Source organism: Rousettus aegyptiacus, unplaced genomic scaffold (genome assembly GCF_014176215.1).
Source record: "Rousettus aegyptiacus isolate mRouAeg1 unplaced genomic scaffold, mRouAeg1.p scaffold_m13_p_1, whole genome shotgun sequence".
NCBI lineage: Eukaryota > Metazoa > Chordata > Mammalia > Chiroptera > Pteropodidae > Rousettus > Rousettus aegyptiacus.
Window position 1 is genome coordinate 78,504,371 of NW_023416284.1, and position 24,670 is coordinate 78,529,040.

The following is a 24,670-nucleotide window of genomic DNA, read 5'->3' on the forward strand; positions in this document are numbered from 1 at the left end:
TACTAATTCGTAGTTATCTATTGATTCTCTTAAAGATACATTTAGTATTTTAGAAACACTCTCTTTTGTGTGTGTGTGATTATGTAACCTTGTTTTGGGACAGGAGAAAATTTTTCTTTTGCCTTCATTCCCAAATGTCAGGCCCTTAGGTTATATTTTTGTTTGGAGAATTCTCACCCCACCTCTAATTTTTCTGCCAATTTTCCTTGCTCTATCATGTCTGACAATATCCTCTGGAGCCTCCATCTGTCAGCAAGCACCTCTATCCGTCTGTTTCTTCACATAAACTTTCTCGTCCTCTGTTTTAAAAAAATCAGAAAAGACTACTTTCCTTGTAGTCAGTCCTTTACTGAGAGGCTTCTGGTTCTCACAAACCCAACCCTTGATCACCATAAGTCCAAAAGGTGATCCTCCTCAATCCATCTCTTACGAGGTTTCTACAAGGTAATTATTTCAGAATACTCAGTCAATTTTTCCTTCTATTTATTCAAAGCCTTTAATAATAATAATAATAACAACAACAACAATAATAGTAATTTTAAAAAGTCAATTCTATGACATAGCTACTAAAATATTTGGTAAAGAACTGTGTTTGAAGTACTTCCTTCCTTACCTATCTTATGGGTTCTGAAACATAGTCCTAATTATCTGCCATTTGCCCAAGAGCAGATCTACTAATTTTAATTACAGAAATATTTTTGTGGCAGGAACACTCCAAGAATTTGAAAGACGTGTTCCGGTCATGATAAGATTCTTCAGCAGTCAACTAACAATGCACTGCAACATTTTTTTGTCATTGCTGAGCAGACAGCAATGGCCCAGTATCTTTCCTCCAGAGAGCATCAAAATACAAAAGAACTAAGGAGTTGATTTTTAATTAATAGTAATCTTACTTAAATATCTATACAGAGTCCAGACCACCATGATTCTATTGTAGAAGGTAGGGAATCTGTTTTATATTTTTTGCAGCACTAAAAGACTCTCATTCAAATTATCACTTAGTTATTTGTCAGGGCAAAAATATATGAATTAACTTTCCTACCTCTTGATAGCAAACAGAGAGAAGATAGAAAGTCAGATATGGGATGAGATTTACACTGGATGTTGTAACTAACAACTATGAGAAGCAGGATGTAATGTTTCATATAGAAGGTTCCAGGTCACTAATTTTTAAAATACAAACATGACTGGGGACTTTTAGTGTAAAAAAATGTCAGCAATTTTACTCCACCCAAAACAACTTTGAAACTGGAAAAAACTGTTAAAAATGAGTACTTTAAAGCTCTGGAAAATGACCAAAAGTAAACAACAAAATAGAGAAATATTTATTTGTTAAAAACCTTTGAACTCTATGCAAGAACAGTAGAGCCTGTTCTTACCTGGGGGTTCTTACCTGGAGATGTATCATTTCCCCCTTTTCTCAGTTCAGTTGAGGTAGTAATACTATTGAAGCAGGGTTGGTTGAAAAATGAGCAGCTTTGATGTTAGAAGATGCTAATTTAATTTGGCAAAGGGCAAAAATTATATATGCAGTGGCATTGTCAATAAAAGCAGAAACTCAGCAGGAAATGAAAAGAATAAATAAGAAGGTGGACTCCTGCTTGGGCGAGCAGCAGAATGGTGTACTAACTGAGCACTTAACTCAGTGATTGTGAAAGTCAGAGAGTCATAGCAGAACTATATAAGCTTTCTACACATCACTGGCTGACTAGGAGACTGCAAGACATTTAAATGCATACCCTAAACCACGAGATCTGTCAAGAAAAAATGGAAGCCTCATTGGAGTGAGATATTTGAATACAAAATCTGGTCAAATGTTTGGCTAACCACCAAACTATACAGAAATGGGTGTGATCCTTAAGATTCAAAGCTAAAATATAAATATTTTTTAAAAAGCTGAACAGAGACAAAGTGGCTACACATTGTAGGGGGAGAACAACCACACAGATATAGATATAGTCCAGGCAAGTTACTGAAAACAAAATAATATAGAAACAACAACAACCCACAAGGAAAAATAATTAGAATCTATAATTGCTAAAATAAATTATCTAAAATTTTAGCATTTTTAGCCACAAATTGTAGGACATACAGACAACAGGGATATGTGAGACACACACACACACACGCACACACACACACACACACACACAAAATGTAATATTAATTGTCTATAATGAGTAAAGATGTTGGTTTTAGAAGATAAATCTTCAAAACATCTATAGCTTATAAACATGTTGAAAAAAATTTCAAAATATATGATGATATGAATCAACAAATGAAGATCACAATAAAAAATGGAAATTTTAGAAAGAACCAAGTGGATATTTTGGAGTTGAATAATACAATATTGAAATGAAAAATTTACTACAGAAGATCAACAGCAGATCTGAGATGCCAGAAGCAAGAATTAGTGGCCCTAATATGGAGTATTTGAAATTATTCAAATTGAAAATCAAAGAGGAAGAAGATGGAAGAAAAGTGAATATAAAATTAGAGACTGTAGGACAACTATAAGCGTACCAACATACAGGCGCAATGGGAGATGTGTTTATAAAATAAATGCTTATATTTTTTTCAAAATTAGATGAAAAAATTAATATATAAATTCAAGAAGCTCAATAAACTAAATAGAACACATATAAAGAGATCCATACCTACCACATCATGGTTAAACTGATGAAAGATAGACAAAAAGAAAATCTTAAAAGCATCAAGAGAAAATAAACTAGTTGTTCATGGGAGTACAATTTAATTAAAAGTTGACTTTTTATCAAAAAAGTAGTGGAATGGTAAACTTAAAGTCCTGAAAACAAACACAGACTTGTCAACCAAAAATTATATGTCCAACAAAATCGTCCTTCAAAAATAAAAATTTAAAAAAGTAAAAAATGCTTTCCTAAATAAACCATGGCTAAGAGAATTGATTATGAGCGGAATTGCTTTAGGAGAAATACTAAAGAAGATTCTGCAGACTGAAAAAAAATCACAACAAATGGTAATCAAATTGGGGGAAAAAATAAAGAGCATTAGTAATGGAAAATACGTGTCTAAATATTCATATAATAATAATTTTTCGCTTTTTTCTTAATTTCTTTCAAAGTCATAAGCAATAATTATAGTACTATATTTATGGCTTTATAACATATACACATGTAATATATGACAAAGCTATAAGGAATGGGAAGAAGTTGCTATATTTTACTAGAACTAAGTCATTATTAACCTAAAATAGATTATGAAAAATTAAGAGGCTTATTGTAATCCTTACAGCAACTACCATAAAAATAGCTTTTAAAACATCAACAGAAAACTAAATTTTTAGAATAAAACATATTTTTTTTACATAAGAAGGCAGTAAAAGAGAAACAAAAATTAGACATAGAAAATAAATGAAAAATTGGCAGAAACTCTAACTATATCAATAATCACATTAAATTTGAATGAACAAGTATTTAAATCAAAAGCACAAACTGTAAGACTGGATAAAAAGATCAAGATCCAATTGTCTACAAAAGAAACATGTTAGAATCAGATACACAACTAGGTTGAGTGTAAAAGGATAGAAAAATATATACTATGCAAATAGTGACTATAAGAAAGCTGGAGTATCCATATCAATATCAGAAAGAAAAACTCCAAGACAAAAAAAAATTACTAATGATAGAGATATTTTATAATGATAAGAATGTCAATATGTCAGGAAGATATATAATCATGAAAAAATACACACCTAAAAGTAGAGCATCCAAAATACATGAAGCAAAACTGACAGAAATAGACAATTTGGTGAAATAGACAATTTAATTATCAGAACCAGAGTTGAGAATACTACTTTCAATATTTGATAAAGCTAGACAGAAAATAGTACACCTAAACAATCTCTCAACCACCATCACCTAACTGATATTTATAGAACATTCTACCCAAGAAAAGCAGCATACACTTTTAAACACACACACACACACATACGCACACACAATTAGACATAGGTCTCTAAGCTAGACCAAGTGCTAGGTTATTAAAAAAAACTCTCAATACACTTAAAATGACTGAAATTATTCACAGTATGTTCTTTAACCACAATGAAATAAAATTAGAAATGAACAATATAACAAATTTTTGGAAATCCCTAAATATTTAGAAATCAGACAATATAATTCTAAATAATCCATACATCAAAGAATAAACAACAAAGAAAACTAGAAAGTGTTTTGAACTTAATGAAAATGAAAACTCAGTGTATCACAATTTATGTTTCATGCTTAAATATGGATGAACATCAAAAACATTATGTTAAGTTAAAGAAGCCCGATACAAAATAGAACATATTACATAATTCCATTTATATGATATGTCCAGAAAACTCAAATTTATAGTGACAGAAAGCAGACCAGGAGTGACCTGGGCCTGGGGGTGGGATTTGGGGATGGGGGTGGTTTACAGAAATTGACTATTGAAAGGTATGAGGAAACTTTTTTGGGTGATAGAAATATTCTAAAACTAGATGAGATAATGGTTGTATTACTTTCTAAATTTTCTAGGAATTACTTAATTTTGCACAACCACAATTGGTCATTATTTTTGCATGTGAATTATACTTCAATAAAGCAGCTGTATAAACAAATTTATTTTAAAAAAATTTAAAATATGGTCAAAATCTGGAAAATCTATTTTATAATAATTTGGCATACTATTATTTACTTCTTAGAAAAAATATAATAAGTATTTGAAATGAAAACAAAGCCTTAAACTAAAATATCCCAGACTAAAATGCAGGCTTCTGCATTCCATGCATTCAGAGTGGGTGACTAGCTCTATGTTTCTATGAAAATGGAAAGGTAGAAGCTTTCTTATCGAATTAATTTGGAATAAATAGCTGAGTAGCAGTTTGAAAGAGTTCTTTTAAAATGAACAGAAAACTGAATCACATATCCCTTAAATATTTTGTTTTAAATTAAAACATACAAAAAATAATTCTACAATAATTATTCTGTAATTATTTTGATGTTAAGTCCAGTGTGTTTGGGACTACTTACTTGAGGTCCCTGTTATTTAGTTTTTTTGGATTAGCCACATACATGTGTTGGTCTTATTAAGGTAAAGCATGAACCTATGCATTCATTTCAGAAACTAATTCTTCTAGATTTTTATTAAATTTTTCACATATACAGTAAAAAAATTAAGAATGCATATTTTCTAGATAGTTAAAAAATAGTAAAATTTATTTTCAAAGGAACATTTTCTATCTCGTTTTGTACTCTTATCTTCTATTTACATGATAATTAAAGTACATAATTATAATAACAAAACCACTGACATTAACAGTCATAGATAGACAAATGTGATATAAGCCTAGAACTGAGCTCATGGAAGCAGAAGTGCATGGGTTTCAATTAAGCTAGCCAATAAGTTAAATGGATGTATTTGTAGCAAGCATTTGAAAAAGGTGTTGCCACCTGTTTGATTTCCGTATCACTACTCTACATTCTCTGTGGAGCTCATTTTTAGCCATTTTCTTGTGAAAATTATTTATTGCCACAATGATGCTTCACAACTGCAAAACTTCAATACCATATTAAAGAAAAAGATTTATTCTTCACTTATCCAGATCCAGCAGGGATACCCTAGACTACTCTGTTGATCTTGATTGAGTTCTTCATGCTGTGATTGGTCATCAATGATCTCAGGTGGTTCAAGCGCGGCAACTCAACTCTGCTCAGAATGTCTCCTCCACTAGCAAGCTGGCCTAAGCATGTTCTCAGGGAAAAGACAAAGGAGAAAGAAAGAATAAAACACAAGTTCTTTTTCAGCTTCTATGTGTGTCACAATTTCCAACATTCCATTGACCAAAGTAAATAATGTAGTAAAGCCCAGAATCAAGTTATGGGCAGAACATCCCTCCTACAACGGGAAGAACAAAGGATAAGACTGAGAGTGTGAAGAATAGAGAACACTTATAAATCTATCATGTGTCACTATCCTAGGAATAAAATTCACATACGTTACCTAACACCCTAGACTCACATACTCTTCTTGAGCAGTCATGACATCGCTCTACTTTCCTTTTACTACAACTCCTATAGTCTCACTCTCAGCTTTTTTTGTTTGAACTTTCAATCTAAACTCCAAGAACACGCTTAATAAATAAATCATTTTATCTGATCCAACTTTATCCTTCACTAACTATACATTCTTCCCTCAATGTAGTTGCCATTTTCTCCAAGTATATTGACTTTACATGGATTCATTTCTTTCCTCAACACCTTGGTATTCAGTTATTATTTATTGAACTTCTTTCTTGTTGCCACTGCTTCTGCCAAACTCCCTTAGAAAAACATTATACGCAAATGAAATCAACTAGCCACATTTTCCACTCTTACATCTGAGCCATTTGGTGTTTCTGGAAAACAAACAAACAAACAAACAAACATATAACTTTGCTGAGGCAGAAGTGTCTAGCTAGCTGGAAAAGAGATGATGCCTTTTCACAGTGTCAATTTGTTGCTATTTACCAGCTTCCTAGCCAAGTTATACACTTTCCAATATTTCTATTGCATCTCTATCTGTCCATGTCACTGAGATTGTGCAACAGAATAAAACTAATGTCTCACTACTAGATAGAACTGCTCAGAATGTTTTCTGTGATTCTCCAGGCTCTTACTCTTTCTATATCTGTCACCTGACTATGGAGTATCCAGCAAAGGACTCCGAGTCTCCAAGGATGACAGAGCCACAAGATAGAAAAACCAAGAGTGGCTGTGAAGGAATATGATAAAGGTCACCCAACAACACTGGAATCAATATGAGCAGGAAATATGTTTACTGTGTTAAGCCGCTAAGGTTTTAAGATAGATACACTTTTTCACTAACTTACACTACACTATACATCTTAAATAATTGATATATACATATATTAGTGTGTGAGATCTGTGGTCTATGATTTCATTGGAACCCACAATATAGTTCTGCAATCCTGAGTCAGGTTCCTGACAGTTTTCTTTAGTCCAGTGGGACCTTTCAGGCATGGTTCCATACCATTTTTTTCTCATCTCACTTCACAAACTATTCCTGCCTCCACAGCTCTATCATTCAGAAAATAAACTTGCTTTCTTTTTTACGAAAATAAAATTTTTTCTTTCTCCTCTCTGAAATATACGTGCCAAAAAAAGTATATATCGTGTCCAAATTTCATAGTAGCTCAAAAAGAATCAACTGTTCTTTGACAAGTGTGTAAATACATAAGGAAAATACAGTTATGCTTCACTTAACCATGAAGATGTATTTTGAGAAATATGTCATTAGCTGATATCATCATTGTGCAAAAATCAGAGTGTACTTACACAAAACTAGACAGTACAGCCTACTGCGCACCTAGATTGGTACAGCATGCTGCTATACTGTACACTGTATAGCATACTTCTATACTGAACAATCATACCTATTTGTATAACTAAACTTATCTAAACATAGAAAAGGTATAGTAAAAGTATGGCATACAAGGTATAGAACCATGTATAGAACTTGCAGGACTGGAAGTTGCTCTGGGTGAGTCAATGAGTGAGTGCTGAGTAAATGTGAAAGCCAGGATGTTATCGTGCATGGCTGTAGATTTTATAAACACTGTACACTTAAGCTAGGCTAAATTTATAAAATAATTTTTTCTTCAATATTAAATTAACCTTAGCTTAATGTAACATTTTTAGTTTAAAGTTAAAAATTCGTAATCTTTTTTGACTCTTTCATAATAACACTTATTTTAAAACACACACACATTGTACAGTTATACAAAGTGTTTTCTTTCTTTATATCCTTATTCTATAAGAATTTTAGTATTATTAATTGTTTTTTACTTTTTAAATTTACTTTTTGCTGTTAAAAAATAAGACACATACCTTCACTTAGGCCTACACAGGGTCAGGATCATCAGTATCACTGTCTTCTACCACTACGTCTTGTCCCACTGGAAGATGATTGGGGGCAATAACATGCATGGAGCTGTCATCTCCTATGACAACAATGCCTTCTTCTGGAATACCTCCTGAATGACCTGCCTAGGGCTCTTCTTCTGGGAGTGTCACTCTTTTCAGAAATATGTCCATGGTGACTTGCTTGGTTTATTTTTTTTATTGTCATAAATTTGCTGATAAGCAGATAATGCACCATGATCATTCCTCTCTGTTAATAAAAACTTCTTTTGTTGGGACCCATGTTTTCAAACATTTTAAGGAGCTTGTTGAAATCAGAGAAAACATCTGCTGACCCGTTCATTGTGAGTTTTCTTAGGGGTTCTTTTTCTTCTCCTCCAGTTTCCTTTCCAATTGCCTCTTCTTTAGCTATGCATCCCTATTCAGTTTCAACAACTCTTAATTAGTCAGTTTCTCAGGAATGACATCTAGGAGCTCCTCAATGTCATCCTCATCCACATCTAAGTTAAAGTTGTTTGCCATCTCGACCACAGTCTTGTTGACTTTTGCAACCTCCTAATTTTTGGTAAAGCCTTTGAAATTATAGATGTACCTCTTGAGCGTTTTCTTCCAGATGTCATTCATATACTCCTCAATATCATGCCAAGCCCAAGCAAGGTTCTTGGTACAGTCATAGATGTTGCAATCCTTTCAGAATTATATCAGTGTCTTCTCACCATCTTCCACATTTACAGCAATAGCTTGGGCAAAGGTCTCTCTCAGGTAGTAGGTCTTAAGGGCTGCTATAACCCATTTATCCATTGGTTGGATGAAAGAGATAGTTTGGAGGGACAAAAACCACTTTGATATTGGGATGAAGATCACCAATAAAAGGAGGATGTCTGGGAGAATTTTGAACATCGACAAAATCTTGAGAGATATGATTTTCTTCAAATAGGACTTCTCCACTTTGCTACTATGATAATTCGGGAGGGGATCTTGGAAGAGGATTTGGGTCATCTATGACTTCTTATTACTCCTATAGTACACTGGAGTAGTTTGCTTATTAATATGCCTGAAAGCACTGAGGTTCTCACTGACCAAGATCACAAAAGGTTTCAATTTATAGCCTGCAACATTTATTCTAAGCGAGACTTTTATTCTGTTCTTAAATGCCTTGAAAACTGACATTGACTTGACCTTCTTATAGATAAAAGTCCTTTCAGAAATCCATTTCCAGAATAGGAAAGTTCTATCCATATTTATTTCCTCTGGCAAGTAATTTTCCTTCACAGTTTGCTTCTCTAAAGTTTTCATAATTTTTTTAGCTACCTTCACATCAGCACTCACAGACCCACCACTCGCTTTCGCATTATGTGATGAACAATGATTCATAAATCCTTTAAACCACCCAGAGCTAGTAGTAAATTCAACATTGAAGTCATGCCCAGACTTTTCTTTCAATATTGCAAAGAACATTTTTGCTTTGGCCATGGTGCTGAGAGAGATATGCTTCTGTGGCTGGTCTTCAACCCAGGGTCTTAGAAGTTTCTCCATGTCTAATGTAGGCCCTTCATGATTTTTTTTACTCATTGCCTTCAAGGAAGCATGTGCCTTAACAGCACGGCTTTTGTCACTTTGTTCTTCAAGGTTGTAGCTATGGTGGAATGGTACGTGCCTGACTGGCAATCAATAACCATCACTGATTTTCCACCTTAGCAGTTCTTAATCAGTTTTAATTTTTCTTTTCCAAGTAAATCACTCAGTGTGGCTTCTTATGGGCAACTTTAGCAACTTGTATGCGTAGGGACCCTGATGAACAAAATGACACAAGATTAAATCAAACACAAGGGAAGATGATACAATTAGAATACTTGGCAAACATGAGATGTTTAGGAGGCTGCTTCTGGTATAACATACCATACTGTTCTATAGCAAACTTTTTCTATAGCAAGTTTTTTTTTAATAAGTAAAAAGAATACACTCTAAAATAACAATAAAAATGATAGTATGGTAAATACATAAACTAGTAACAGTTTATTATCATTATCAAGTATTATGCACTGTGCATAATTATATGTGTTATAATTTTATAAGACTGGCAGCGCAGTGGGTTTGTTTACATCACCATCACTATGAACACATGAGTAATACATTGAGCTACGATGTTACTATGGCTATAAGGTTACTTGGTGATAGTAATTTTTCAGCTCCTGTATAACCTATGGGGCCACCTTCATATATGCAGTTTGTTGTTGACCAAAACATTTTTATGTGGTACATTACAGTGAATTCTTTCAAGAGCTTGTGGGTAGTATTGCCTTTGACTTTCAATTTTGAAATAAATTACTTGTAGGAAATTAAGTCATAAGACACTGACTAAAATCAGTTACAAGTATCATTTCATTAGAAAGGTTTATGCAGGCTATTAAATAAGACAATTTCATAACAGGATCTTCCTTCTTTAGTAACTATCTTCTTGTTGGATAAAGTTGGCTAATCCTGTGGAGGGTAGTTCTCAACCTTTTAGAATTTATAGCAAATACTTTCAAATGTCAGAAAGAGCTAAAATAATATAAAGTCTCAAAACAACACAAAATAAGCAAAATCTATAGCACAACCATACTGTGATATAAAGTATCTTCAAAGAGGTCTATAGTCATTTGATTATTTATACTTTTAGAACCACATTGGTCTTACATAGAAGAATTTCTGCCTTGAACTTGTTATACTCACAAGGACATTTCAACTAGTTTTGATAAATACCAGGCTCTTAATTTGCTACGAACTTTCCTTTAAACTAAAACTAAGCCTCTTACCTCTTGCTTACAACAGACAGCAGATTGAATTTTGCTGTTCTTTACTTTACAGGATCCATTTCATAAGGTGTTCTGTCTGAAAAACATTATCCTACAAATAAATACACAGCTTAAGTAACCATCCCTCTTCCCAAAATCATTTCACATCACTAGCACATTTATCAAGGGCTCAGAATATACATGTGGATTCTAAAAGCCTAGGTGAGAATGACTGTTGCAGAGAAATTAGAATGAGTAATCCAAACTTAAAAAACGAAAGTAGAGATAACTTGTTTCAGAGGCAATTCCTTAAGATCCTACTGAAGAATTCAGAATACAAATTAATTTAGAATATCTATGAGCACCAAAGAGAAGGACATTTTAGAGCGTGTAAAAAATCGAGCCCAGGAGAAAATTGTTTACTCCTTATAGTAAAATGTGTTTTTATTAAGAAAAAAAAAATTAAGTGAACAGCAAAATACTCCCAGGGATCAAACCCTCTAAGATAAAGTTTCCTTTAGTGATGAGATTGTATAGAGTATTTCAATGCCCTCAGTGTCAAAAGGATTAAAAGAGGAATAGAATACCACGGTACAGAGAGTAGGTCTAAAAGTAGTACCCTTTTATCTGGCAAAGTCATAAAATGTTAAAAAGCCACACTTCTCTCCTTTCTGAATCACATGAAATCTTCAAGACAGGAAAAATTATCATCTCAGAAACCTATACAAAAGGAAGACTGCAGTATTAATTTACTAATCAATGAGCTATTTTAGTTGATCCTCCAAGCAATTGAAAGAACTAGACAGCATTATTAAACAAAAAGAACCATTCTAAAGGTCAAGCATACATCATAATTTTAAATAATAATACCTTACATTTGCATAGCACTTCGGAGTTTACAAAGCACTTTTATGCATATTATCTCATTTATCAATTTCTAAAAGAGGAAGAAAAATTTAAGGCAAGGAAAGGGATTAGTATTAGTGTTGCACTGAATAAATGAGGGCAAGTTTCTAGAATAATAAAAGTCCTCAACAAATCTTTATCAGAAACTGATGAATTGCCCATCTCAGCTTCATTATCCTTATCATGAGCACTTATGAAAAAAATGAAAAATTGATGAGTACCGTCATAATCAAAGAGAATAAATGTTTCTCTGTTAAAGTGAATGCATAATCTTTCCAGGAATAAAATAACAATATTCATTCATTATTAAATTCTGATAATGCTAACACCAAATCTCATTACAACTAGTGAAGGAAATTAGCAATATAAAAAAATTCTGTTTGGATTTGGTGTTGTTACACTGTATGTACATATATTCCCATCTATGTTATAGTATCTTGTCTCTCCCAATAGGGGAATATTTTTGGAATTCATTAATAATAGGGTGAGGGCTCATTTTGTATAGATTGATCACCTTCTAAAAACAGATTGAGTTAATGTCAAGGGCACTATATACCTTACGGGAGAAGTTAATGGCTTCTTACAACAAATGGACTCTCCCGACTGACCAGATTTCATTAAGAAATTGCCATGTTTTCTTTATTATACTCTTGCACAATCTTAGCTCAGCTTTACACAAATATAATGTAAGTAGGGCAATTTACCCCATTAAGTTTTTACCTATTTTCTCTAGCTGATCCCATCAATTAATTCCATTATATCGATGGAAATTAAAATAAAAGGTGATATCATACCATTAGCTATTTCGAACTGTGTATTAATGTACTTAAGGTGCAATACTTTTTACCACACCCCAACATTAAACTTTTAGAGAAATACCAAATATAAGTAAACAAAAGATAAAACAAAAGAGTTCCAATATTTCCACTACCAAGAGATAACTACTGCAAATTTCTTCATTTAGTATCTTCAGTCTTATTTCCTATGACCATGTACACATATTTTTGCATGTTTCTCTCTGTGTGTATAATTTTGTTTGTATATCTGCATCTATATGTGTGTGTGTGTGTGTGTGTGTGTGTGTGTGTGTGTGTGTGTGTAGTCTGTAGCTGGGCACATATCCTAGGAGACAATTAGCTATCTCTACAGTACTAATGCTAAATTAGAGTATATCCATTCCAGCCACTACAAACAATTATATCATTAAATATATATAGACAGAGAAATATATCTATATCATAAATTAAAATATATTATAAACAATAATCCTGATATGTATATAATATAGTATTATAACTTCCTGAAAAAAATCACAATGCAAAAATGCATAAGAGATTGGAATTATGGTTTAAAAACACATTTAATAGGGATCATATCAAAATTTATAATAATAAGTATAATAAGTTTGAATACATATTCTGTGCCTGAAAAATATTTAAGCCTTTATAATATATTAGGTATGTTTCTATATTAACTTTATTACACATAGACTATATTATACTAAACTTGAAATGTCTCTTTTTCACCTTGTACTCAAGTGTCATGCAAAGAGAAAGTGTTTGAGAGTTGTTGGTAGAAACTGAGGCTTAAAATTGACATTTACTCCAAATGGAAGAAAGAGTTACATTCATTTGGAAAGTCACTTAGGTACAAGCTGATTAGAAGTGGATCTTTAAAGATTACAAAGATCCATTTCTTGAAGGGCCTTTACCCTTTCAAGGGATTTTGGAGTAAAACAATCCATAGTTTCTGAAATCGTTCACTTGTCTTTTGAAATGAAGATTTTGCAGCATTTAAGTTTTTCTGTTTTAATTTGCAAAAGCTAAATTATTGAATAAGTAAGATTTCACTTCCAAAGTTGTTAGTTTTCATAGAAAACAAAATTTATAACCAATCCTGTTGCCTCTAGCAGGAGATCTTTTATCATATTGATTCAGAAAAATTATCTTTGGGGACCAGTCAAGATGGCATAAAAGGTAGATGCTGTGCATGCCTCCTCTTGCTACCACACCAAAATTACAAGAAAACTACAAAGCAACCATCACTGGGAGTCATCTGAGGTCTGGCTGAACAGATGCCCTACAACTATGGACAAACATAAGAGGTCACCTCAAATTGGTAGGATGGGCGGAGATGCAAAATGGCCCATTTCACAACCACTGTGTGGTGATTGAGAATCAGGATGATTATCTCGACTGCAGAACCCCCACTCTCACCTGAGGAGAGAGGGGTCCTAGCTCCACACTAGGCTCCAGTGCCAGGAAGAGAAGTCCCCACAATTTCTGGCTATGAAAATCAGAGGAGAATGTGGCTGAGTGAGATGGAGGGCTGTAGGAGTTTCAGGCATTACTCCTAAAGGGCCCACACCTGGACTTACTTGTTGATGGACTCATTTGCTCTGAGCTCCATCCGGGGCAGCTAGCTCAAGGAATGCCAGGAACATGCAGGGAGATGCTAAATTGTTGTGCTTCAGGGCAAGAGCTTGAGAGACTACTTTTACCTGGAAAGAAGTGCTGGCAGTATCCACTATGCCTTAGTTGAGCCCTCCCCCCACCCAAAAGTGCAGATGCAGGTAGCTGCTATTTCTAAGTCTCCATCAACCTGGATAACAGGTTGCCCCACCCAGGTGATTCCCTGAGACTGCACCTCTCCCAACTTCTGAGACCATCAAATTGCTTTCAGTGTTTTATTTCATACAAATATCCTGTCTTGACTCCTGGTACACACTTTCCTAAAATCTCTCCAAAGCTCACAAAACCTAAAGAAGCAGAATCTAGCCTCAGCATGCCCCATACCTCTTGCTGAGCACCCCCAAGCCTGGTACTATTGGCATCCAGCCTGTTTCCGACTTGGCCTCTTGAGGCACTTATAAGCCTAATACTGGTGGCAGTCATCTGTAAATTGTTTGATGACTCTTATTAGATGGCCCTGGAGGTACACAGTTGCAGCTGAACTTGGCCTGCAGCTGGGCCCCTCCCAGGAGGCCCTTAGGCCAGCATACCCAATGTCCTGCTTCAACCAGCACCAGAGCCAGAGCCAGAATACCACCTAGGGGTACATCTGAGGAGGAAACATTCAAAGGGCAGACTGGACAGGCCCTAGAGCCCTGCTAAAGTGAATCCTACTCCGTAGGGTCAGCACCTCACCAGCCGATCCTCACAGCCGATCATCCCAAGGGGCAATCCTTGCCATTAACATGCTAACAGCAATCAAGTCTCAACTACAATGGGGCGGGGCGGGGGGCACACACAACCTACACAAAGGATATACCTTGAACACTTTGCTCAGGTGACCAGGGAGGACTGTGCCACTGGGCCCTACAGAACACCTACTATATAAAGTCACTCTACTAATACTGGAAGACTTAAGAGCTTTATCTAATACATGGAAACAGACACAAAGAGAAAGCCAAGATGGGGAGACAAAGAAACATGTCCCACATGAAAGAATAGAACAAAGCTCCAGAAAAGGAACTCAACAAAATGGAGACCAGCAATCTACCAGATCCAGAGTTCAAAACACTGGTTACAAGGATGCTCAATGAGCTTAAGAGAAGAGTAGGTGAACTAAGTGAGAACTTTAACAACAACAACAACAACGACAATGACAAATAGTAAACCTAAAAATGGAGATGAAAAACATAAAAAGAAACTAGTCGGGAATAAAGAATACAATATCTGAGATGAAGAGCACATTAGGAAGAGTCAATGGAGTGGATGAAGCGAAGGATCATATCAGTAATTTAGAGGATGGGGTAGCAAAGAACACTCAATCAGAACAGCAACAAGAAAAAAAGAATCCCCAAAATAAAGATAGTTTAGGAGCTTCTGGGACAACATCAAGAGTAAAAAGATTGGTATCATAAGGGTATCAGAAGGAGAGAGAAAGCAAGAAATAATGATGGAAAATTTCACTAACCTGGTGAAGGAAATAACATACAACCCCAGGAAGTTCAGAGAGTCCCAAACAAAATGAACCTACAAGGCCCACACTAAGACATATCATAATTACAATGCAAAAGTTTAAATACAAAGAGAGAATCTTAAAAGTAGCAAGAGAAAATCAATTAGTCACCTATAATGGAGCTCCCATAAGACCGTCAGCCAATTTCTCAAAAGAAACTTTGCAGGCCAGAAGGGATTGGCACTAAATACTCAAAGTGATGAAAACCCAGGACCTACCATCAAGATTATCCTACTTGACAAATCTATAATTAAGATTCAGAAGACATATAAAGAGCTTCCCAGACAAGAAAAACTAAAGGAGTTTATCACTATCGAGCCAGTATTACAGGAAATGTTAGAGAGACTTCTTTAAGAAGAAAAAATATGTATCAAAAATATGAATAAAAAATGGCAATAACTATATATCTACCAAGTACTTCAAAAGAAAAAGAATTAAATGTTCCAATCAAAAGTTAGGGTGGCTGAATGGATAAGAAAACAAGACCCTTACATAGGCTACCTACAGGAGACTCACTTCAGATTAAAAGACACACACAGATGGAAAGTAAAGGGATAGAAAAGATATTTCATCAGGGACCAAGAGGGTATTGTGCTGAGTGGAGTAAGACAGATATAGGAAGACAAATGCCATATGATATCACATACATGTGGAATATGAAGACCAAAACAAATAAACAAACAAACAAAAACAGAAACAAACTCATAGATACAGAAAATATTTTGAGGGTTACCAGATGAGGGGGTGGTTAAAAGCAGTCAGAGGAAAAAGGGGATAAAATTAATAAATACAAATGGATAGTTACAAAATAGTCATGGACCTATAAAATATAGAATAAAGAATATAGTTAATAATATTATAATAACTATGTACTGTGTGGGGTACTAGATTTATTAGAGTGATCACTTCGTGAGTTATAGAGACGTCTAATCACTATGTTGTACACCTGAAACAAATGTAATATTGTATGCCAACTATAATTGAAAAATAAAAAATAAAAATAATCTGTGATGGCATTTTGCTATTAGAAGTAGATATTTATCTTAGTTCAGAGTATTTTTCTTTTTTAAATCAATCTTATTAATAAAAAATATCAAGAAAGTTTTATATCTTTACTGAAAAAGGTATAGGCAAAAGTAAAATCTTGAATTAAATATAAATTTTAGAAAGTAGGCCATCAAAAATAAAACTTTTAATCATTATAATGATCTTTTTTCTATTTCTTGTCATATCAAAGAAAATGAACTTATCTTTGCCCTTGAAGAAATTACATAACAAATAATGTGCACAATATTATGGCACAGTGTTACCTTAACTTCAGTGTCACCCCAGCGGCATAGGGAGATAACAACGCAGAAGTGTAGTTAGCATTTTTCCTTGGTTCTTCCTCACTGATGCAGTGAAGTATCACAGGTCAGTGAGAATTAGAAAAGATTTATTAAAAGTATATTTTAGAAAGACAGAGCATGCTTCAGGGGAGGAATGGGGTTTCAGCAAAGCAATCTGTAACTCCCTAGAAGTGAGAAGGACTATACTGTATTAGGGCCAAGATGGGTCATTACAAAGGCATTCTTAGGTGACTGGCACGTAAGGTCGTTTTGATTGCCACTTGGCTGCTATATAACTCTTTACCTAGTGTGCATATGCTTACCCAGAATTCAGTCTGTTATAATTAAGTTCATGAACTTCTGGGCATAAACATGGTATTATAATGTCAGTATAATGAGGCTGAGGTTGTGACCAAGTTAGGGTAGTATCTTCTGAGCGGACATCTGTGGCCAGAATAAACCAGCTGTAGATTATGGACCTCCTGTCCTTTATCTCTGGGGCTGCAGGAGGGATTCTCTAACTACCAATAAGTTGTTCTGTGGGCTGTCTCTAGGCTAGGCCTCTATTCCTTTGTTCTCCTGTCACTCATGTTTGACTAGCTACCTAACAATAGGAATCCACACAATAATATATTACAGACCATTTAAACATCCTTGTTATTCCTAACTAAAAATGTGGTTCTCGTGCATTTATGATTCCATTTGAGAAACAAATATGAACATCTTTAAAAAAATAATTATAAAACTATGTTTCAAAATATAAAGTTTGTATTTTTTCTCCTTTTCTAAACATTTTACATTTTCTTTAAGAAAAATATGTCCTGTATATAAGTATAAACTTTTGACTTTTTAAATGGAAAAAGACAAAACAAAACAATAGCTTACTCTTCATTGCCAAAATAAAGCTGGAGAATCTCTGTGCTCAAAACAAACAAAAAAAGGTAATCCATCACATAGAAGTAAATATATACTTGATATTAGAGCAAATAAGAAATTATAAATTGGGGATTATCTGCCTGAACCGATCCTTGAATTAGTCTTTTACCTCAAGTAAGTCCACACATCTTTTCTCTAGTTACCTTTCCTTCAACCTTGTCATCATACATTGGCAACAGACTCTTGTATGCTGTTCATATTTTGCTCAGTAAGGATGCAGGCAGCTAATCGACATGGCTGCAATTTTGAGAGGTCAACTCCAAAAGATGATAAGACCAACAGGAACATAGTAGTTAGACCTTGTCCTAAGTCATCAAGTGCAATAAAATTCAGTATGAAAATCTAAAATAACAAACTGATATATAAAGAGGGGCACTCTTGAAATTTAGGGGAAAGTTTTCAGGTCAGGAGAGCTCCAGTCGCAAGTTCCCTCTTACAGCTACTCCTCAATGGAGAAAGGGCTGGACCCAATAGAGGGCAGCAGAACTGCAAATACCAGAGGGCAAGACTTTTTTAAAAGGAAAAATTTGACAGCTTCAATTGCATATGATTTTTTTCTTTCTCTTTTTCAGAAGTTTCCCCTAAAGATTAGGAGTGTCAGACATTGACATCAGTCTCAGAGAACTGACCCGTAAAGTAATTAGAAGAGGAATTCCCCCCACACCCCACCTTTTTGTCTCAGAGCTGGGTCAGATGAAAGGCACCTCTGTTTACTTCCTGATCCTTCTAATTTCTGTAACAAGGACCATCCCAAACTCATCTCCCAGCAGCTGCTATAACTGAAACTCAAGAGATTGCCTCAGGCACCATGGCACCTTCTTAGTGCTGCTCAGCTCTAATGGATTAGTTCTCCTTAGCACAGGTGGCAATTTAACAGGAGACCAAACTTTTGCACTAGTAGAGACCACTGAAAATTGCTATAAAGACTATAGGCCTAAAGCAGAACTAAGAAAACGGGTTTTCTAAAATGTATATCAACTGCTCATCCTCCTACCCACACTTCGCAAAGGAAGACGATTATAAAAGTAATGGGAATGACAGAAAACAAAGATTAATGTAATTTCAAAAATGAATTGTGTTTCATTGGGAGTTCTAAAACTATAGGTTTTAATCATGAAATATAAATTTAAGGACCATATTTGCATAAGGACTGAACTATATATCAAAAGATTACCAATGTTTTATCTGAGAAACCTCTTAAAATGATATAAAAATCAATATCAATCATTGATTTATTCTTTTATTTATTATACATTTTATTTTATTTTATTTTAACATACTAAAATTCTTTTAAAAAATAACTCGTCTTTTCACAATAACCCAACATTTTAACTAAGCTGCCTGGATAAAATTGTTGGTAAACAGGGCATAACAACATACACCACAATATTTCCTAACACAATGAAAGCTCACAAAAAAATTCGAAAATAAGTCAGCTAGTTAGAGAAAGACCAGATTACTTGAAAGATAGATTGGAGGCTGAGAAAATGGTTCTAAAATGCCAACAGAAGACTCTAAATTACAGGATAATGCACATAAAGAACTCATGTAAGAATAAAATGTAACTATTATTAGAAGGTTAATAATTAATTAAAAGGGAAACAATACTTCATATACTGGTATCCACATATATATAAACATAATATCTACATATACATGATGAACTATCAGAATATTTCTTTAGTTTTTCGAACATCAGATTTTGTGAATTCAACTACAGAAATTAAAGTGATTTAGAGATTGATTTCTTTTTACATTCCTAAAATAAAATTTCAATTGTTGAAGTCAATGGAAAGGAAGAAAAAAATATATAACATGTTTAGTTGGAATGTTGGGAAAACGTCAGATTTGTCTTTATGTTTTAAGATTTTAATCTCATACTAGCTCACCACTACCTATGTGCAACTACTGGAAATAACTTTTTTTAAAAATGGAACAGATGTGGAAAAGAAAACAACAAAAGAAATGAAGGCTTGTTGCATAATAATAATAAAGTCTCAAAATGCTTCATAGCTTCTATTGACTCAGAGCGTCTTTATTGTATAGAATAGAAAATTGAAATAAAAATATATGGTATCTGATAAGACTTTGGTATCACAATTTTATTTTATATAAAAATACAATTTTACCCATACTTTTCAAATAAAACTACATTTTTCTATACCTGCAATGACCTTCTCTAAAATTATTTTTAAAGTAAGTTAAATTTGTGATTTCTGTTATAAGCAAAAACATCCTAACGGGTTTGATAATGATCTGAGTAGGAGCTTGGGGATACTCAAATGAGATCTTTGAGATGGATTCTCTTGTCCTTTGTTGCACCTCATTTGTCTTTTGGGAAATAGTTGAGTAACAGTTGTAGACAAAGCATTTTTTCAGGCATGACCCAACATGGATCCCAGAATCCTTCCTACTTTTAAAATTTCTCTGTGCTCACTTTACAAGGTTCCATGAAGAATATTTATGAAAGTACTGGTGGAAGAGAAATATGCTGGGAAAAAATACTGATTTGAGATCGATCAGAAGACCTGGGTGCTGTGACATCAACTAACTTTGTGATCCTGGGCTGGTCACTTAATTTCTGTGTACCTGATTTCTTATTGTTAAATGAGGAAATGAGGTGGATTGATTTTTAAAGTAAACTTTAAAATTAACATTGCATCGTAAGCTAAATTATACTGTAATTTTGTCACCATGTCATATTTTATAATATGATTGTAATTTTGTATCATTTTGTTAAACATTACAAATGAGCTGAGTAGTCATGCAATAGAATATATTGGCTACCTTTGTTTCTCTGTTTTTAATGGCACTGGAATAAAAACTGTGACTCACTGCAAGCCACAAAACATAGTGAAAGACTAAGAAAAGAACTGTAATTCCAACCTTGCAAATCAGCATTTCAATTATAGATGTATTTATTTAAAAGAAGTATTTTGTCAGGAAGTACCAATGAAGAGTAAGATTTGACCTTTCCTATCACTGCTGGCACCTAAAAACAAAACTGAAAAAAGAAGACTATGAACTGACTATTCAGCTACATACTTATAAACTTCTGGAAGTAAACTGAGTCCAGAATATAAGTCAGTCAATCAATCAATCTCTCTCTCCCTCTCTCTAGCTAGAAAGTATTCAATGGTTTTGCATTCATTAGTGTATAATAAATCTCTGCCTATACCAATAATTACATCAGATTTTTTTTTTTCCTTAAGTCAGTAAGCTCTCGCCCATATTTCTGGGTTATGTATGCTAGTTTACTGTGACAAACCCATATGGCCCAGTTGGGCAAACACCAGGGAGATGAGAAAAGCTGGAAAGAACCTGATATATTTTAGAAGTAAGCAAAGAAAGAGAGGAGCCCCAAGAAATGACAATATTAAAAACTGAATCGCCGGGAAGATGCTGATGCCATTGACAGAAACAGAATGAAGTCGGGATAATAGAGAGCTCATATGGGATCTAGCTATGAAATATTTTCACATTCTGAGATGGCAGCACGCAAGTGAAATTGTAGGATTGGAATCTGGGAAACAGGTTATCTTGGAATTGACATTCGTTTTCTGTTTTTGTTGAAGCCATTAGCTTAAGTTAGGTTGCTAATGAAAAGAGAATAACGAGAAAAGATGATTAAGAACAAATCCTTGGGAAAATATTGATATGTGTGCATATATATGTATTTAGATTATGGACTGAGATATATTTCTACATATATACAAATGTCATATATCTCTGCATAAAAATGGAAAAATCATGAAATATACAATTATACATGTATAAATAAAAAGCTTATATTCTCTATTACATATATACTTATTTATAAATCATCTCTATGCTATACAAGGGATGTACATATTATACATAACAGTATTCTTTGAAATTGTATGAAAGTAAGTTACTTTCTCTTTTAAAAATAATGTTACACATTTTATTTGGAATAAAATTAGCTCTGAATTTCTAAAAAAAAAAGTCTTAAATAAATAAGACAAGGATTCAACATGCAATCATAAAATATAGACTTCACATGCAAATTTTTAAAAGTAATAAAATGTCAGTACAGGAAAATTTACAAAAGGAACCAATATCTCTGTGCTGAAAACACATAGATGACTAACTTTTATTTTCTATTTCTATATTTTATCATTTGAGGACTATGAATTGGTGAGGGAGAACAACTTTAAAAACCCAAAGGTAAAGCATGCGTATGAGAGTAAATAAGTGTTTACTTAAAAATTGTTCCCATTTTATTTGGATTAAAATTACGTCTGATTTTTAAAAAATGATTACAAATAATGGGAAAATAAATGAACAAGGACCCAAGATGTATGCACTATTTATATAATTTCTATGAATCATACTTGTCACAAAATTTGTTTCAGTCAGTAATCTATCAATGGTCAGGACTCTTCTCATCTGGTGCTACAGACAGAGTTAAACTCTTCCTGGTCAGGTTAAAGGTGATTTTCTCCTGACGTGGTGTGAGTCCTGATTCTGAATTCCTGCTCTGAAGATCTGTAAACTAACAAACTCTGACATTTGGGCTTAGGAAATCACTAAAGAACAAGTTTAATTATTAATTAAGGTTCTTGGTTGTATTTTCCAAAAGTTCCAAACATTTGTTTGAACCTTCAGAAATACATATCTTGCTTAGGTGGTGAACTAGGAATACAGAAAGATAAAAGAAAAACTTTTCGTTTTCTCTCTCTCTCTCTTTTTTTTTTTTTTAAGCCAAAATGTCAGTAGTAATGTTTCTGAAATTATTACATTTTACCAGCTTTCTTGGCTGATGTTAACCCTCAAGCTCACAAAAGTATTAAAACAGCGACTAAAGAATTCAAAAGAAGTACTAAAATTTAAGTATTTGTACATTAAGAAAGAGAATGTTATCTATTTAATTAACATGTCACCTCCTGGAAGGCCAGGTGTTCCTTAGAAGTCACCTACGTAAGTATTGATCCATCTAAACCTCATATGAGTTGACAAGATAATGTGGTAACAGAAACTTGTCTGGGGGGAAAAAATATGTCTAAAGACTTGTTTACCACTTCAACTCCTGTTTAAGAGAGGTTCTCACAGTGCAGTCTTTGTTCCTAAGTAGTATAGTGCCTTTAGTACAAGTTAAGGCTTGTAGACAATTTTACTGTGATTATTTGTTATTCATTGTTAGATAATGTATATTCAAAATCTTATTGGACACTTTCAGCATATATTTATTTCCCATATGGGTAGCATATTAGATAAATTTACATTTAGACATGAAAATGTTGATTTCAGAAACCAAAAAAGTACTGTATGAAATAATAAAAATGTTTATCTTAATTCTTGTTCAATTATATACATTTACATATATACTTATAAATATACATGCTTAATAACTATAAATAAATATATAGCTCTGTATATAATTGTATATTAAAATAAATTTCATGCAGATCCATAAGTTTATGAGAATTATTAATATAATTGGGATTTTTTTCTCCTTAGTATTGAATCTAAGAAAATATAAATATGACTGAGTCTCTATTTTGATAATGCTTAGGAATAATAATGATTGCATAATCCAGAAAAAAATTTAAGATGAATATAATCAAAATAAATATACATAGGTCTAAGCTTTTATTGCTTAACCAAATAGAAATATGCAGCCAGTAAGTGCCATTTCAGAAGTGAAACTGACCAGGCCTAACTATAGTAGACAATGTTCACCAACTCTAAGGAATTTTTGTTAGATAACCATTTTACATTGCAATTGGTATATGACCTATTACTCACTTTTAAGGGTAAGGATTTATTTCATCTTTTATTATGGCTGAGTAATATTCCATTGTGACAACATGGATGGATTTTGAGATTACTATAAGCAGTGAAATATGACAAAAAGAAAAAGTTGAGACCCATGTGCTTTTATTTATATGTAGGGTATAAAGCTGACAACAAACAAGATAAACAAAAACTCATAGACACAGACAACAGTTTAGTGGTTACCAGAGGGAAAGGGGGTGGGGGGAGGTAAATAAGGGGAAAAGGAATCAAATATATGGTGACAGGACATTTAACTTTGGGTGGTGAACACACAATGCAATATACATATGATGTATTATTGACCAGTACACTTGAAACCTATATAATTTTATTAACCCATGTCACCTCAATAAATTTAATTTTAAAAAGCTCCCCCCAAAAGAGTAAGACTTTAGAATATAAATAAATTAAAGTATTTTCAAGTTTTATAAATAAAATATAAAAATATACTGTTAAAATATTCCACAAGTCACTGAATTGTCTGGCAAGAAATAATGACAAAAGGAAACTGGTACATCTAGCCAGCTCTGTGTAAAAGAGAGACTGGAATAAACACAAATTTGGTGATTAGAAGGATTTAATAGAGGGTAAAGTAGAAGCAATTTTCCAGGTTCTACTATAGCATAAAAACCATATTCTACTATGAATCCATTTGTTCAAATTTTGTGACTTAAGTTGGATTCTTTTTCAGTTATCTATTGCTATGTAACAAATCACTCTTAAGCTTAGTGGTTTATTTTATTTTTAAATTTTATTTCTTTTTAATTTTAATTAGTTTGAAAACAGTGATTATTTTAATATCTTTTATCTCCACAGTGTTGACATAGTTTAGTTGGGTGGATTTTTTGTTCCTGTGATGTCACCTAACTGGACTGGAAATCCAAGATGTCTCCTGTGCTTGTGCTGGCTGGCTGCTGTGAACTCACATGAAACTTTTGAAATGCTTCATTTCTTTTCCATTTGACTCCTCCATGTGGTTTTGGCTTCTCTTCTAGTTTCTAAGAAGGGGTATTCAAAGAAGGTACATTCCAAT

General features: G+C 33.5%; 1 long non-coding RNA gene across 1 annotated transcript; it reads right to left on the minus strand.

Moving 5' to 3' along the window:
- Positions 1-7,894: 7,894 nt before the first annotated feature.
- On the minus strand, positions 7,895-22,302 carry LOC107507201. The gene is made up of 3 exons (XR_001596117.2): positions 22,194-22,302; positions 10,727-10,802; positions 7,895-9,719 (listed from the first exon to the last, which is right to left on the minus strand). It is a non-coding gene; the product is annotated as an uncharacterized LOC107507201 (long non-coding RNA).
- Between the last annotated feature and the right edge of the window lie 2,368 nt (positions 22,303-24,670).